Source organism: Micromys minutus (genome assembly GCF_963924665.1).
Source record: "Micromys minutus genome assembly, chromosome: 11".
NCBI classification, from domain to species: domain Eukaryota; kingdom Metazoa; phylum Chordata; class Mammalia; order Rodentia; family Muridae; genus Micromys; species Micromys minutus.
In genome coordinates this window covers 6,788,807-6,801,148 of record NC_137980.1, presented here as the reverse complement: position 1 = coordinate 6,801,148, position 12,342 = coordinate 6,788,807, and positions in this window count along the sequence as shown.

Here is a 12,342-nt window from a genome sequence, read left to right as displayed (position 1 = left end):
GAATCTAAGAATTCTAAATGCATTGAATTATATTAAATAATATTTACATTCTCTGTGCTTTTGTTAAATTTTAAGAAGTTTTTGAATTTTTAAAATGAGAAAAAAAAACCCTTTGATGGTTAGGACACACTGGTAATATGACTAATTTCCCTTACCCCCCACCCCCCGCCACACACTGCATTTTGGTCTGTAAATTCTCCTTAAATAACTATAAACCCAACTGGCATCATCCTATAACAAGAAAAATTAGTTTTCAAACATGGAACCTCAGTGAGTATGTAACTCATGATTCAGGGTAGATCTCACACCCAGCTGGTAACACAAAAGTAACTCAATGGGACTTTTGTAGATACTTTGTCTTGTTTTGCCTTTTTATTATCTCTTGCTTGCATATTAGGATTTCTAATTCTGTGTGTTATGGGCTGACTCTGTATGCAAGTGCACATCTCTCTGCGCATGTGTTTATTATACAATTTGTCTCCTAGAAAACTTGCTCAGGTTTGCTTTGTTTTTGCTTTATTTACTTTTTTGAAGACACACAGAGAAAGAAGGAGTGTAGCTACTACAGGTGAGAGAAGGAGGACTGGAGACCAGATGCTGGAGGGACACCACAGTAAGAATATTCTCATGTGAAAAGAAACTTATTTCCAATAAAAAGGGAATATTTAAGTGAAAATATAAATTTGTAGGTTTAAAAAAGTTAACATGTGCTTTTGAAATTAAAATCATATATCTTATGCTATAATTAGTATAATAAAGGATGCATTGTGTAATTCAAAGTCTGAAGAGCTAAACGATGTCTTTTCTTATGACTCAGAACACAAAAACTGCAGCTAACCATTCATGCTTGTTAAAATATATTATTAGCTTGAAAAACATATTCATTTCTTTTTTAAGTTTAATGTTTATTTTGCAATATTTGAAACAGATAAAGTCTAGAGAATCAGAATATATGTATTATCTTATTAATCAAAGCTTTATATATAGTCATAGCATTTATATTATGAAATAACTTTAGGCAAGTGTGTTTAATCAGTTAAAATGTTAAAAAAAATACAGAATCTAAACCTTATATCTATTTCTGAACATGATATATCAATTAATGTAGAGGATGTTTATCTACATGGTACTGATGAATATATACTCAAAATTTCTGCTTCATGAACAGGTAAATGTCTTCTGTATTGTGTACAGTTATGCTTACAGACCACAAAATAGCAGTAAGTCACCTAATAATAAACAAAAACTTTAGGCACTTTATTAAATAACAAAGGTGAGTAAGCATTGTAATCCTGTTCTTATGTTTAGAAGAAATGCTTCTTTTCCCCCTATGTAGTATAATAGTAACTATAATTTGTTGGATATAGCCTTCCTTGTTGAGATGTGTTTTCTGAGTTTCTTCTGGGCTTTTGTCATATGCCAATTTTGAAATTTGTCAATTTTTTTTCTGCATCTACTGAGATATTTATGTGGTAAATTTTTGTCCTTAAATCTATTCATGTGTTGTGATACATGAATTGATTTATGTGTTGACCCGTCCTTGCATCATTGGGGGAAAGTCAACTTAGTCATTATGCACAAATTCAGTTTTGAAGAATCTTTATATTTGTTTTTGGTTTTAGTAATAAGATATATCAAAAATATATTTCATTGTATCCTTTCCCTTCCTCAATTTTCCTGATACCCCTCACCTCTCTAGCTACCCTACTTTATGTTCTCTCTTTCTCTCTGTCTCTCTCTGTCTCTCTCTCTCTGTCTCTCTCTGTGTGTCTCTATCTCTCTCTCTTTCTCTCTCCCCCTCTCTCTCTCCCTCTCTCTCTGTCTCTGTCTCTGTCCTCTCTCTCTCTCTCTCTCTCTCTCTCTCTCTCTCTCTCTCTCACACACACACACACACACACACACACACACAAGAAAATGAACAAAAGAAGAAAGTCAAAACAAAAACAAAACAACAACAATACAATAACAACAAAACCAGAGCAAAAAGTATACAAAGAGCCATGGGATCCATTTAGTGTTGAGATAACAACTTCTGGGCATGTGGCCTACCCAAGAGTATAGTTAATATACACAGAAACACTCCATTGAAAACAAGTGATTGCCCACAAGGTATCAATTGGGTATATTTCCCTACATCCAAGCTGAGATACGGTCTTCTTTGAACTTGGACAGGTTGTAGACATCCTGCCATAGTCTGTGGGGGAGGGGGCACTATATATCTATGTCAGTATGTTGTGGCCACTGATAAATCTATAGCAGGTTGTAGACATACTGTCATAGTCTGTGTGAGCACTGACGAGATATCTATATTACCATTCATGTACCTAGATCATTTCCTTGGAACCATATACTACCTCCTGTGCTAGTGATCTTTCTGTCTCTTCTTCCACAATGGTCCCTGGGTGCTGAGGGGAGATGTCAAGTTAGACCCAAGCACTCCAAAGTATTCCATGCTTTCCCCATTGCCCACTTGCTGAGGACTGCTAATTTCCATCTGTTAGAAAAAGAGAAGGCTCTGTTGAAGGTTGAACAAAGCACTCACCTATGCGCTTTTGGATTCTTTAAAAGATTTGGTCATTTGCTTTTAAAGGGCATTTATCATCTTCATACAGCTGGATTTAATGTTTTCTTTTCCTTGTGCTTCACCTGTGTTACAATATTCAGCAGGACAGCTATAATCTGGTGAAGACCTATTGCCCTGGGTGTTTTGTGTCTTTATGCTGCTACCTTGGAATTTAGGGTTGTAATGGTTATAGGTTTAGGTGCAAATTCATTGTTGGATGGGTATTTTATTTTTGGTTTCTATTTCCTCTATGAAAATTTGAAGGTGGGGAGGCCTATGTGTTGCCTACTTTCCTGGCCTGCTCTGCTGGTATGTCCTCGGAGACTGCCTGTCCATGTCTGAGGCTGAGATCATGTAAAGAGCTAGGGAAAGGAATGTTTATGGAGAAGGTATTGTCATATATTAGGGATGGGGTCAGAGAGAAAAATGGAGATGAGGCAGGGGTTCTGGGAACCTCAGGATAGTAGGAGAGTTGTGGGTCTATCTAAAGCACTGAGTGGAAGAGAGGAGTATGATAAGGTATTTATTGTGTGTGGGGGGAGAAAGGACTGAAGCCCTTGGGCCAGCAGAAAGAAATGAAAACAAGCAACATTGGAAGGGAGGAGGTGGCGAGACCCTCTTCAATAGGCCAGAGACCTGGGAGGTGGCAGACACTCAGGACTCAAAGGGGGAGACCTTAGATGAAAGGGAACCTGTAGAGCCTACCTCCTGCAGAAAGACAGGGCATCAAGGATGGGGTTGCCATCCCACAGTCAAAAACTCTGACCCTAATTGTTCCTGCCTGAAAGAACTGCAGGAACAAAAATGGAGAAGAACCTGAGGGAAAGGAACTACAGAATCAGGCCCAAAGTGGGAGCGACCTCAAGGGAAGGCCATGAGGGGGCTGCACACCATTACGGAGGATATGGAGCTTCCACAAAGTGGGACCTATCACGACTGCCCTCAGAAACACCCAACAAGCAGTTGGGTCAGATGCAAATACCCAATCAATGAACAGAAGCTACTGACCCCTATAATGTAATTAAGGAAATGCTGAAAGAAGCTGAGGAGAAGGCCAACCCTGTCTTAATTAACCTGGACCCCTGAGATCTCTCAGACCACCAACCAGGCAGCATACAGGAGTTGATATGAGGCCCCCAACACATACGCAGCAGAGGACTGCCGGATTTGAACTTAGGAAGTAGAGATCCTGGCAATGAGGATCTTCATGGATTCAGGGGGTGGGTGTGTGGAAGGTGTGGGATGTGGAACAGTCAGAGGGTGGACTGGGAGGGAGAGTAAATCTGGAGTTTTAAAAAAATTAAGTAAAATTAAAAGAAAAAAAAGCACTGGTCAAAGTGTAAAACAGTATGCTATAAGGAGTCATTTAAGTTCTTTGTTCTTTAGCAGATTAATACTGTTGGATTTTCCAGTAGGACCCATGACCTACCTAGCTACATGTTCTCAGCCATCTTAACATGGTTGAGTATGAGCACATTTCATGGATTGGGCTTTAAGGCCAATGAAAAGTTGTAGTTTCTCCAATAATTATTTAAAAATTCTTAAGTATTGTTGCTTGTTAGAAATCTTCTTCAATTTAATTAAGTAGGTCACATGTATCCAAAAATTCTAACATTACTAGCATTTCAGCACCTGTTTTTTTGAGTCATATCCTAATTATCTTCAGCATTTGATTGAGATTTGTTATAACACCCCTTTCTTATTTATACTTTACTCAGGATTCTTTCTTTCTGTTTACTTTTGTGAGGTTCCAAGTTAATCTGCTCTACACTCCCCAGTGATGTACATGCATTTTGTTACCAGCTCAGATGTTTTTGATTTAGAATGAAAGGCAGCCTTTGATTATTCTAACTAAATCATCTCTTTTTTCTCTGATACCCCGGATCTAATCTGGGGAGTGGCCCCTTGGGCCGATCTTCCCAGATTCTGACATGGTTAGAATGGCTGTTCTTACATTTTCTTCTACAGATCTCCAGCTTGATGGTTCTACTTCCTAGTCCTGGAGATTCTAAAGACTCATCCTTCTTGTGGTTCCCTTGCCTTGTCTGGGAAATCCAAAGACCTGTCTCCATCACCCTGCCCAGTCATTGGCCACCAACAACTTTATTTACCAATTAGAGCCTACTGGGGAGAGAGACTGTCAGCATCTCAATTCCCAGACACGTAAATTCTTGTATAATTTGAAAACTCAATTAATATAATATAAACAAGAAACCAAATACACAATAGGATTATCGATCCTTTTTATGGTTTCAAACACTTAGATATATGTTTAATGTATTCTCTAGAGAGAGAGAGAGTTTCAACGTATTGAGATCTGTGTAGCAAGAACCTATGTCAAAAAATAAAAAACAAACAAAAATGACAACATAAAAGTTTAATGGCACTACTTATGAAAATTGCATCATGATATTTAAACTAAGTTCTATAGTGCTATCTTAAGAACTGATTTAAGGGGGCTGGAGAGCTGGAGATAGTTCAGTAATTAAGAGCACTGACTGCTCTTCCAAAGGTCTGGAGTTCAATTCCCATCAACCACATGGTGGCTCACAACCATCTGTAACAGGACCTGATGCCCTCTTCTGGTGTGTCTAAAGACAGCCACAGTGTACTCACATACACAAAATAAATAAATGAATCTTTTTGAACACACTGATTTTAAAAGTACTATTTAAAAAAAATAGTACTGTTCTATTAATGTGACAAAACACTGACCAAGCCAATGTGGGGGATGAAACCACTTATTTTTGCTTATGTGTTTTAGTCCATCATCAAGAGAAGCCAGTGTAGAGTTAATGTAGGAACTTAAGACAGGAACTGAAGCAGAGCCCATAGAAGAACTCTAAATAATGCATTGCTATCCATGGCTGCCTATGTAAGCATTCTGATACCACCCAATACTGAATGCTCATGTGTGGTATCACCACATACATCAATCATGAATCGAAAGGAAATGGCCACAGACAAGAACAACCAAACCAGCTTGTGACTGATTTTTAACAAGCTTTCTAGTAAAAATGATGAGCTTATTTCACTTATGTTTTTAATTTGCCTAACACTTAGAACAGTAAAACAAACAAATAACTCAATAACAAAAAGGCATTAACAATACATTGTTAACTAATAATTTGTTTGCCATTAGCCAAAAATCAAATAATCCAGATGACTGACACTAATTATATATCAGAAGCTCTGTTCTTCCAAGATCTCTTTTTATACCCAGATCTGCTTCTCTTCAATAAAATATCATGACTTTTTTCTTAAGATTTTATTTCTGGTTTTAAGTCCTTTCTCACATCTGTCTGTTAGTTCCCATGCTAGAAATGGCCCGCTATGTGACTTTATTCCATATGGATATGTGGATGTACTCTGATTTTTCAATCAAAGTTATATTAATACAAGATTATTGCTTTTTATGATATTGTTTAATTTCTAAGTAATAATTTCTTGTGCTCCACCCCCCCAAATACATGGTAGGCTAAAGAGATCTTCCTTAAACACAGCCAAGTAATTTTCCATGTTAAAAAAATAATTTTAAAAGTATTTTAGAAAGAAAATGATAGAGTCTTTTGTTGCCTTAGAAGAGTTTGCTTAATATGATTGACATATATATAGTCTTATTCTGGCATGCTAGATATTCGGTTGGACTGTTCATCCTTTGAGCTTGAAGGCAAACAATAATATGTATTTTTTATTTCTTCTATATAGTGTTTTATAGAATCTCATATACTATCTTATAGGTAATATAACACAAATGGGTTTTTCTCATGTACTTCATTGTCTTTGAATACAATGATCCGAAACCAAAAGCAATAGGTATTGAGTAGAACACTGAGTGATCGTGGTCTCTTCTCAGTATGAAAAGATCTAACAGTTTCATTTGTGGATCCTTTTTAGTTTCTTCTGGCCAGTAATGAATTCATACTGACCTGAAAGTTTTTCCCATTATAAAATAGAATATTTTAGCATTTGAAGCAAAAAACATGATCTAAATTAAGCTTAGAAAATATGGTTTCTACAACTCTTTTTAGTGACCTCTTATTTAAAATAGAAGTTGGAACTTGTTATAAACTAGCCTCAGATAAAACTGTGTGAACCAATTCATTTCAGTACAAAGGGAAAAAATGGTATTCTTAAGATGCCTGTGTTCATAATTGAAAAAATATTCATTGCTCATTTACAATTTACTTAAGAAAATCAAGTGCTATTTAAACTCTCTCTCTCCATATATGTGTGTTTATACATATATGTTTGTGTATATAAATACATAGATATTCATTTAAATAAAGTTTATTTTAACTGATACACAAAACCATAAATCCATTCATATTAATGAGGTGCATGTGATGTTTTGACGCATATATTCAGCATGTAACATTCAAATCAGTTTAAATATATCTGTGTCCTTAAATGTTCTGCAGACATGTATATGCACAAGGAGGCCAGAAGTCAAAATTGGATGTTTTCCTCTATTGCTTCCTACTTTGTAAGAATTAGGACCTTTTATAAAACAGAACCCTTCAATGTACCTAGACCTCACTGACTAGCTATATTGGATACTTGGTAGACTTTGGGGTTTTGTCTGTACCTATTCAGTGACTTTCTCCCTTCATCCACTTTATTCAACATCTATGACTAATGCTATGTTTATTCTTGGTAAATGAGTTCTGTGTATCTTAACTCAGGTTTTCATATATGGAAGGCAGGCACACTTGACTCTTTGGTCAAACTCCTTTTATTTCACTATAATGTTTTGGCACCAATTTAATCCCATCATGTTCTCTACACCCATAGCATTACTTCCTGTTTTAGTCTTTCCATTGTCCTAAAATATTTCAAGTCAACTTGCATATGTAAACATTGGATGGCAATCTCTCATTGTTTAAAAGTCCTAACAACAAATAATTACCTAAACAAAAATGGCATTCTTCAATCTTAAGGAGACACAAATCAAATGTATTCTGCAAGAATTGTTGCTAACTTGGAATATTATTTTCAGGTATAAAATATCTTTAAGAAGTGTTCATGTCTTCTCTTTGCCTGATTTTCTTTATTCACATGTTAGTTAAGCTGGGAAAAACTTAAGACTATACTCAGCAGCCACTTCCACACATTGTACAAAACTTGAGTTATAGCCCTCGGTTCCTAAAATTCCTGAAGATTGTTATCTGGTTAGAAACTATAAATTGATTCATCTGAACAAGCTTAAGTTACTATAAAATTTAAGCAAAAATACTTTTCTACCATGTGTCTTGTCTGGCTTCCCAAATATCTAAAACAACTAGGATTTCTTTGATGATTATTTAGTAGAATTACTTCTGTAGAAAATATAAAAATCTAACTTCCTATCTGATACACTTATATTTAATTTACCTACTTTATATAGTGGAAAAAATACTAAATTAGAATCATACAAAAATGTTAAAGAAGAGAAAAATTATAGATTTCATCCTCAAAACTCCCCTGATTCAGTTTTATCCATAAAGTAACCTGATTAGGAGCCTTGCTTTCTGACTCCTGTGAGATCCTCTCATTTTATCTAATAGAAAAAAAAAAGACTGCTTTTGAGGATGAATTAGTCTCCATTGAATATTAAGTAATATGAAAGACCTCTCCCAAGAATGGAGAAAGAGAGTTGTAATTGAGAAGATGATTTCTTACATAACTCCTCTCTATATTAAAAAAAATGACTGGAGATAATTGTAGAGCATAGGGAGACCTGTGCAGACAAGGGATTAAAATCTACAACATGAAGAGTGTTTGAAAAAGCCATCTGCAAAAATACCTTGAAGGTAAAATTAAAAATACCAAAGAAAAATCAAATGGAACTGTCCTGGTTATTAGTTTACTTTCCCTCATTCTGATAAAACCTCATGACCAAAAGTAGGTTGGGAAAGAAAAGATTGGTTTGGATTACACTTCTCTGCAGTGGTTGATTATTGAGGGAAGTCCAGCATGATTCAAGGCAGGAAACTGGATGCAGGAGTGGATGCAAAAGCTATGGGGAAATGCTGCTTACTGGTTCATTGGCAATTTGTTACAGATAACAGTCATAGCTGTTTTTTAAGAGGCTATGAAGTTTCTGCACAAAACCAACTACCAAGACCTGAAATAGCAGTACAGTGCTTGTGGGGGGCACAATGTCTTCTGGTTGTATGGATGCCTGCCACATGGAGAGGAACTCATGATGGTACAAACCAAACTGTGCTGCTACCAGGCCCTGTGCTTCACTTTGCACGCATCCGTGCAGAGCCATGGGCCACTTCCCTTGAATCACTTGCTCTGGCTGCCTCTCAGCTACTGATTCCACACACTGTCCTCCATAGCCTGGGAAAACCATGGCTCAACAATCAATAATTTATCAATCATACTTATATGTTAAATTTTTAACCCAGGATACATCTAAACAATAAATTCACTGCCAATAAATAAAGATATAAACCTCCCACCTAGACAAGATAAAATCGCTCAAGTTCACGTTGATCTAGTTCACCCTCCTCCTCTGCCATCTCCATCTTGATTATTTCTCATTCCTCCTCTCTTCTTCCTTACAAAAGCCTTGTCCCCATGCCACTCTCTAATGTCAGATCATGTATCTCCTTGACACTGACCTACAGCAAACCTAAGGAATTTTTGGACATGGGTGGCAAGTCTTTTCTGGGAGAACACAACACACTTGTCTACTCACCAGTGAAAGGAAGCCTAAAACAGACCAGAGTATGGATATCATCAAAGTCTAAGTCCTTAAGCCAATGATTTCTGTTGGGGTTACTTACAGGAATATAGGTGGTGTTTACTTATAGGAGCAGAAATGACTCAAAGACAGCTGCATCACTGAAGGCCATTCCAGTATTGGTGACAGCTAATAGGGGATAGAAACCTAGAACATTCAGTTTGATTCTTCCAGAAAGCTGGTCTTATCTGGCAAACTTTTTTGCAACTTGGCTTGTATGTGCGAGACTCTCCGCACTTTTACCACTTTACATTAGGAGAGGGGAATAGGGCATCTTCTGAGTTTTAGGTATTCTAAAGCTATTTTTGAGTTACCTTCCTGCAGTCTTGTATGATAGAATGCTTAAATCAGAGGAAACTGAAATATGATAGGGTTCAAGTAGTTACATATGACTGCATATTTAATTAAATACATATACTACAAAGAGGTTTCAAAATACTTAGACTTACAGCAATAGAAAAAAATCTACCCTAGGCCTTAATCAGAGAATCCATTTTTTTCCCCAGAAAACAAGTCTGTGAAATTCCATCCTCTGTCCTAGACATAGCATTATAACAACAACAATTATGGTCATCTCTTTCTTGAGGTTAGGAAAGTTTTCTTCTATAATTTTATTGAAGATATTTGTACTGGCTAGTTTTATGTCAACTTGACACAAGCTGGAGTTATCACAGAAAAAAGATCCTCAGTTGAGGAAATGCCTCCATGAGATCCAACTGTAAAACATTTTATTTTCTCAATTAGTGATCAAGAGGGGAAGGCCAAGCCTATTGTGGGTGGTGCCATCCCTGGGCTGGTAGACCTGGATTCTCTCAGATAGCAAGCTGTGCAAACCAAGGAAAGCAAGACAGTAAATAACATCCTTCCATGGCCTCTGCATCAGCTCCTGCTTCCAGACCTGCTTGAGTTCCATTTCTGACTTTGGTGATAATCAGAATTGTGGAAGTGTAAGCTGAATAAACCCTTTCCTTCCCAACTTGATTCTTGGTCATGGTGTTTTGTGTTGGAATAGAAACCTAGACTAAGACATTTACAGTCCTCAAAATGAAAGCATGATCAGGCCTACCTCAGCAATACCCAAGTCTTTGGTATCAACTCCTGTCTTAGTTATGATTTCTATTTCTATGAAGAAATATCATGATTAAGGCAATCCTTATAAAAGAAAATATTTTAATGAGACTAGCTTTCAGATTCATAGAAGCATGGCAGCACTCAGGAAGACTTAGTGCCAGAGAAGGAGCTAAGGTGATCTACATCAAGATATGAAGGCAATGAGAAAACTGGCATCCTCAGGCAGAAAAATAGCTCTCAAGCTTACCCCCACAATGACATAGTTCTGCCAACAAGGCCATGCCTACTCTAATAAGGGAAATCTTCCTAAAAATGACATTTTCTGGGCCAATCATATTCAAACCACCATGGGGATCAAGGAGTAGGATGTGGTAGTTTGATTACCCTTGACCCAGAAAATAGCACTGTTAGGATGTGTGCCTTTGTTAGAGTAGGTATGACCTTGTTGGAAGACTTGTGTTCTTGTGGGTGTGGCTTTGGGACCCTCCACCTAGCTGCCTATCAGACAGTCTCTTCTGACTGCAGTTAGGTCAAGATGCAGAAATCTCAGCTCCTTCTCTAGCACCATGTCTGCATAGATGCTAATTGCCATGTTGATAATGAGCTGAGCTTCTCAAACTATAAGCCATATCCATAAAAATATTGTCCTTTATAAAAGCTGCCTTGGTCATGGTGTCTCTTCTAGCAATGGAAGCCCTAAGACAATTACTTTCAGAATAACATTGATTTCCAGTATCTTTTCAACTAAGGTGTTCAGGTAAGACCAACTTGTCAGACACCGTTTTTCATGTTTCTACTTTACCAGAGCATCAGATTTACTGTATCTGTACCCTAGAAGGATTTGTCCACAGTCTTGCTCTTCTCTCTTGTTGCTTGAGAGTGGATGCTCCTAGTGATAGAAGACTGGGGAAATCTCTGGAGCTCTTTTATACTGCCAATGACTTACATAGGATTTTCTCAGGGATATAATGAAAAAAAACAAAGCCTAATGAGTAAATCTAATATATAATATATATTGTATCTATATAATATTTAATATATAAAATATACACTAATATGTATTCTCAAACATATACATTTCCAGATACATATCGTTGGGGATAATCGATTTAAATATAACTTGTCTTTGGGAGTGAATGACAAAACTATATTTCTGGCACTGAATAGGCTGAGGAATAAGGATTGGGATCCTGGCTACCTGGTGTACACCACAAGTTAAAATAAAGGTCACTTCTCCAGCTCTGATCTCTGTAGCATACACCTTGTGTTCTAGGCTCCAACTGCCTGTTCTCCACTGCTGCTGCTGTTCTTGGTGGTCATCTCATGGCACTGACATTTCCCAAACACTGCTGTCTCCCGTTGCAATGAGGCTTCACTAAAAGCCTCTTAGTCTCTTACAGGCTCTCTTCATGGTGCCAAGCCTCAACTCCTTTGCACAACCCCTTCAGTCCTGGGACATTAATTTCAACTGAGGCTGCACCTTTCATAGCCTCTCAAAGGGCCGAACCTCAGCTGTGCTCTATGATCCCTTCAACCCCTCAAAACCCGTACACCTGGGTGACCCTTACACACTACCAAGTCTCTAGGCACAGCATGAGAAACAACCTTGGCTATCTCTGGAACACAACCTCTCTGTGCTCTCAGAAGTCACTTTCCAAAAGATTTCACCTAAGTGATGCTGGTCTCTTCTTAATCATTACTAATTTATTAGCTCCAGCTGACCAGCATCAATAATCCCAGCAATGGAAAGGATTTGCTTTAGTAGTTTTAGTATCTTGTTAATCACAGATGATTCATCAACCCCAGCTAACCAAAACCACAAAATCTTCACAATCAAAACGGCAACAGCCCTGACAAGACTCTTTAATCTTCCCTCTGAAATTTCACAAGCCAGGCCTCAATCTTCTGCACTGTTCTTAACATTATGTTCCAAGCTCCTACATAACATCCCACAGAGCTTTTAATATCCCAATGG